The sequence below is a fragment of the Galeopterus variegatus genome, unplaced genomic scaffold (assembly GCF_000696425.1).
Source record: "Galeopterus variegatus unplaced genomic scaffold, G_variegatus-3.0.2 Scaffold10247, whole genome shotgun sequence".
In the NCBI taxonomy this organism is placed as follows: domain Eukaryota; kingdom Metazoa; phylum Chordata; class Mammalia; order Dermoptera; family Cynocephalidae; genus Galeopterus; species Galeopterus variegatus.
This window is the reverse complement of record NW_007736358.1, coordinates 37,182-43,921: the sequence shown is the minus strand read 5'-3', so window position 1 is coordinate 43,921 and position 6,740 is coordinate 37,182. Positions and strand designations below refer to the sequence as shown.

Genomic DNA, 6,740 nt, shown 5'->3' with positions numbered 1-6,740 from the left:
AAAACATTAATATTGGTGAATCTGGATGAGGTGTATTTAGAAGCACTGTTTATAATTCTTGATACTTATCAGAAAATTTTGAATTACTTCACAATAAAAAGTTAAAAACAAACTGGCAGAGAAACATGAAAAAAAAAAAGGGTCAAGCAGAAACATATATTAAAGTTTCCTTTCAATTCACTTGGAGATAAATAGCCCCAAATATAATTTTAATTCTCCAACTCTGACCCTTTTATCTTATTTTGGACATTTCCACATAGTCATTAAGGAATGAGAGGTAACCAATCATGGATCACAGAGCTCATCCTCTTTGGATTCCAGCTCAGTGAAGAGATGGAGGTGCTCCTCTTCTGGGTCTTCTCCCTGTTGTACGTCTTCAGCCTAATGGCAAATGGCATGATCTTTGGACTCATCTACCTGGACTCCAGACTGCACACCCCTATGTACTTCTTCCTTTCACACCTGGCCATAATTGACATTTCCTAAATTGTCAATTTACCCAACATGTTGGAAAACGTAGTGACACACACAAAAAACTATGACCTTTATGTCATGCATTATTGAGATGAATTTGGTTTTGACTAATGCATCTACAGAGTGCTTTATTTTGGTGGCGATGTCCTATGACAGATTCATGGTGATCTGCCATTCTCTTCAATACACTGTCGTCATGAACTGGAGAGTGTGTGTGGTCGTGGCTGTCACTTCCTGGGCATGTGGAATTTTCTTGGCCCTAATAAATCTAATTCTCCATTTCAGGCTGCCCTTCTGTGGACCTCAGGAAGTGAACCACTTCTTCTGTGAAACACTATCTGTCCTCAAACTGGCTTCTACTGACACCAGGAGTAGTGAATTTTTTCTCTTTCTAGTGATATATTTGTCTTAGTTGGAAACTTTCCTTGATAACACTCTCCTACCTGTGCATTCTCTGGACCATCCTGAAGATCCAGTCGAAGGAGGGCTGCAAGAAAGCATTTTCCATGTGTTCCTCCCAACTCTGGGTGGTTAGGCTCTACTTTGGCATAGCCATGATGGTTTACTTGGTCCAGACAACAGTCAACAACAGGAGAAGCAGAAAGTCCTCACCCTATTTTACAGCATCTTCAATTGCTGAACCCACTCATCTACAGTCTGAGGAATGACCAGGTGAATGGTGCCTTCTACAGAGCACAGCAGCAAAAGAGGACCATGTGAATGAATGGAAAATTTGGGGTGAATGGGTTTTTTCTCTTGCAACATTTGGTTTGCCTATTCAATAAAAATAATAAAAATTCCCGAAGAAGAGGATTTACTTATGAATGAAGATTATTTATATTCTGGCCATGAAAATGAGTACATATTTCGTGGATATGAGTATTGTCTTAGATTGAGTAGCCATGTTAGTATATGAGATGGCTCAATTAGAATAATTAATGTTTTTGTAAAAATGACATCTTTTTAAAGAATCAGAAATGTGAATATATGCAGATAAAATGGTTATTTTAAATGTCAGAAAGTGATATCAACACATTACTCTGGCTGATCAACTTGGACCTATGTGGCAACTGAAAATACTAGGTTAAAATGAGTATTAAGAGAGAAAACTTCCTGTGAAAACTCAAACTTTAATTGACAGTAATGCAGAGTGATGTGTTTCTAACTCACTGATTGTAAGGACAATGAAATAATTGACTGAGAAACTCTAAATTGCCTTTTGAAGTAATTCAGGAACAAAGGAGAAAAAGATGTCAAAAGCTTTAATCTATCCAGAATATAAACAATTACAAATATATTTCAAGCTGTATAGTGTAATCAAGTGAATGAAATCCATTTGAAAATGTTTAATGTTCCCGGAAGCAAGAGTTTAAGCATTTCTCTAATTTTACATTTACAGAAATCCTCTCTTGTTTGCCTTGGGGGATACTTGGAAGACCCACAGTGGATGTCTGTAGCTGTGGATAGTGCTCAACTCCACATGTACCATGTTTTCTTCTATACATACATACTTATGATGAAATTTATTTCTATGAAGTATGCACAGTAAGAGTTTAACAACAATAACTAATAATAAAATAGAACAAATATTACAATATACTGCAATTAAAGTTATGTGAATGTGGTCTTTGTCTGTCTCTCTTTCTTTCTGAAAATATTTATTGCTCTGTAATATATGTGGACTGTGATTGACAGTGTATAACAGAACACGGAAAGGGAAACTGTGGATACTGGGGCACAACTGTTTTCATGGTTTATGATAATTACCAACGTGGCAGGATTGGGACATATCTAGAGAGTCGAGGATAAAGTATTTCTACCAATAATTTTAATGTTTGAATCAATTTAAGATGGTTTGGGATGATGCCAAGAGGTATGAGACAGCCTTGATATGACCAACATCATCTAAGTTTTGTAATGACAAAAAGTTCTTTGCATTTGTGAAACATGATTCAGCAAAATTGGTTAACAATAATAATGGTAAAATCTTTAAAGGCTGGTTTGTATACTTATCAGCTAAAGCATTGTTTAAATGAAGATATTAGAAATTCATGATAGCCTTATGAAAAAGTCATATAAGTATCTATAATAGAAATATACATTATTAAAAGTCCAAAGAGATATTGCTTTATAAATATGACCCTTAATTAAAAGTAATCAGTACATTTGTAGACATAGCTCTTTTGTGGTGAAAGTGCGGAATATGCAAGGTGAGCCTGAAACATCTGGGCCTGTCAAAGTAAACAAAAAATCCTCAAAAATGGTAGGAAGATGTTAAAAGGACAGAGAAGCAAGCTTGGAGGATCCAAATAAAGAAAAGTTAAGCTTCTAAAATAATGATAATAATAACACAAAAACATTGAATAAAAAATTTCAGCAGTCGAAACTGATGGCTGAATGATTAGATAGACAGAAAGACAGATAGATAGACAGATGGATAGATGGATGGATAGATGGATAGATAAATAGATAGATGGATGGATGGATGGATAGATAGGTAGACAGATAGATGAAGCATTTCTTCATATTAAAATTTCAAGTTAACCAATGTAAAAGCAATGATGTGGTTAGGACAGCACACTTACAATGATCATTATTAGTAATTAACTCAGATAAGATAATCAATGAATGCTAAAACTACTGACCAGTTCCATAATGAAGAACATGATATTTATATAATAAGCATAATGGATACTTCAGAAATTAATTAGGGAACATAATAATTATATAATGGTGATATCTGGGAGTCACAATCTTTCTCAAGTGATCCAAGTTAGTTTAACCAACAATTACACAAATTAACATAATGCACCTACTCATAATGCACTGAGAAAGACACTTTTTTTCTTGCAGAAAGTAAATAATCTGAGTCAAAACAAGAAGAACATTGTATAATCCCAATGGTTGGATTATTCTCCAAAAGAACTGCTGTATGATCCACAAAATAGAACTAAAAACCACCAATGAAAGAAATTGAAAAAGACACAAGAAGATGGAGAGATATTCCATGCTCTTGGATTCGAAGAACTAATGTGACAGAAATGTCTATACTACCCAAAGTGTTCTACAGACTCATTGCAATTTCCATCAAAATACCAATGACATTCTTCATAGAAATGGAAAAAAACAATCTGAACATTCACATGGAACAACAAAAGACCTCAAAGAGAAAAAAAAAAAAAAAAAAAAGCCAGAGCCATAACACTACCTGACCTCAAATTATACTACAAAGCTATAGTAACCAAAACAGCATGGTACTGGTATAAAAATAGGCACTTCAGCCAGTGGATCAGAATAGAGATCCCAGAAGTCATGCCTCAGGCTTACAACCATCTGATATTTCCCTTTTCTTTCCCTCTCTCTTTCCTTTTTGAAGTGTTAATGACGGATGATAGTATAATCTTTCCAGTTATTAATCCCAAGGTGTTAATCTAGTTTTCTAATGTGTCTTAGTTCTTAAAGTGTGGTATTAACCTATCAATTTACTATAGGGCACAGAAAGAAATATTTAAGGGGAGGAAGAACGGGGTTATTTCTCTTTCTAAATAATCTATGTGCAATTAACGCCCCCTCCAATTTCCTACTTATTCTCCAGCTCACACTCTCTACTTCATTCAAGTTCTATGTCCGATTGCTCCCTCTCTTGAAATTCTTATTGCTGGTTTAATGTCAGCATTAACTTTGTTTTACCCATTTGCCTGCAAGCATAAAACCAGATCTTCAAAGCACTCATGCCGCTCTCTTCAACTGTCCCAGTGCAAATATGTCGCCCTTCTGAGGTAGACTAAAACACTTATTTTTAGCATACTTCAAGTTTGGGCTACATATCCTTTTACTTTTGGTATTTTTTATTGTCCATCTTTCTTACAAGGTTGTTACAGAAGAATAAATTTGACTCACCAACATCCAGATAGAACTAAGAATAGTATTTGGTGCATATTTTCTCAGATATGCATAATTAGCATAATTGTATTACATTTGATTTGGGCAATATAATAACATTTATCATGGCCTGCTGTGGGTACAAAGAGGTGTCATGTGTCTCTATTTTTAGGCTATGAATTTTGAAGGGGATAGAGCAAAAATATTTCCTGTGGAAACTGCTAGACACTTTTTTGAAAGTTGTTAGTAAAAGGGTACTTCAAAAAAATGTGGAAAAATAGAATTAAAAGATATTATAAATCTTTATGAATATTTTGAAGTACATTTGTATTTTATTAATTTTTTTCAGCAGGAAGAGTTATTACCAATCATGTTTGGCTGAATTACTACTGATGAGTCTTTATAAAGGTCATTTTGATATGGAAGTGTTTGCCAATTAATATTAAATAGAATACCTACAGCTGGGCATAAATTTTCTTTAACATTTTGCTATCTCTGAGACAGAAATATCTTCTTCACATGGCTTGAATATTTTATTTTTTTTCTTTTTGTTAATTCCACTTGTCACATAGAATTTTAATGAGGTACTTGAAAAAGAGAAAATAAAATAAGCAACGATGTGGGATTTGTGATGTTTAGCCTGTTTTCACCATAACTTGTCATGCATCATGCATCTTTTTAATTTTATGAAGTTATTTCAGGATGTGCTCCAACAAAACAAGGGAGGAAATCAAGAAGGTAGATGACATGAGATTAATGAACTAGAGAGTCCACTCAGGATAAAGTCAGGTAGAATGTCTAGGATGTAACCAGATCAAATAGAAAGAAAATGAAAGTCTCCTCAGGGATGTCTGCAAGAAAAAGTTGGAATAAATATATTATCTGAGGTGGAGAAGGGAGATTTGAAGGTGCAGAAAAACAATGATAGAAATAAAGCAAGCAAGCAGAGGTGAAAAAAAAAGACAATTAATTAACATTTCATTTATTATTAGCAGCTGTATGCATCCTAATTGACACATACTTTCTGTTTATCAAGTCAGTTATAAGAAAATATTGGCCAAATTAAGAATTTTCTTTGAATTCATTGCCACTGCTGATGTGCTGCTGGTAAATGGGCTTCAAGAGTGGTGCTGCTTTTCTTTCTTACACCTCAAACTTCTCCAGCAATTTCCTCCCCATGATTGAACTTCTTACTGGGACCACAACATGCCATTGCACTTTGCTCAGGAGTTGAGATTTGATGCTGGCCACCAGTACTCTTTTCTAATTTTCTTTGTTTCTCTAAGTGGGAGTAAATGGCAAAGATACATTTATTTGCTTGTTTGCTTGCTTGCTTAAATTAATTGTTTTATAAAAATCTACTTTACTCATATGTTGTTTCCATATACAAAGCTGTGTATACTTAAAATATATAATTAGATGTGTTTGGTGATAAGTATACACCCATGAAATCATCACTACCTTCAAGGTCAGACATATTCATCACCTTCCAAAGTTTCCTCCCCATCACTTTATTATAATTATTATTTTTTTCCTGTATAAGAATACTTAATATAAGATCTACTTTCATAGAAAATTTAAAGTTTGTAGTTCAATATTGGTGACTCTAAGAACTATGCTCTATACTAGATCTTCAGTACAAATTTATCTCGCATAAGTAAAACTTCGTACAATTTGGAACAGCACCTCACCTATTTCCCTTCCCCTTTGTTTCTGGTGAACACCATTCTACCTATTTTTCTGAGATTTGACTATTTTAGATTTCACTTATAGGTGGGATTATAAGTATTTGCATTTCTGTGTCTTGCTTATTCCACTTCGTACAGTGTTCTACAGGTTCATTTATGTTGTCACAAATGGCAGGGTTTCCTTCTTTTTTATAGCTGAATAGTATTCACCTGTGTGTGTGCAAAAGATATGATACATATATAACATTTTCTTTATCCAGTCATCCATCGATAGACATCTAGGTTCTTTCAATATTCTGGGTATTATGAATAATGCTGCAATAAACATAGGGGTGTATGAATATCTTTAAAATAGTGATTTTACTTATTTATTTTTGAATGTATACCCAGAAGTGGGATTGATGAATCACACGGTAGTTCTACTGTTATTTTTTTTGAATGACCTTCATACTGTTTTCCATGATGTCTATACCAATTTACACCGGGTATATAATGATTCCCTTTTCTCCACATCATGGCCAACACTTGTTATCTTTTGACTTTTTGATGAAAGCTATCCTAATGCTGTCAATTATTAACAGCAAAATGACCATAAAAATAATAAAGAGAAAAAGATTTATTCCTCCAAACACACAAAACAGAAAAGTCAACAAACAAATGCTCCCAAGGGGTAGCAATAAGTTAAATTATCTGCAA

General features: G+C 33.9%; 1 pseudogene; it reads left to right on the top strand.

Annotated features, from left to right (window-relative positions):
• The first annotated feature begins 270 nt into the window (after positions 1-270).
• Positions 271-1,194, top strand: LOC103609885 (annotated as a pseudogene).
• The last annotated feature ends 5,546 nt before the right edge of the window (positions 1,195-6,740 follow it).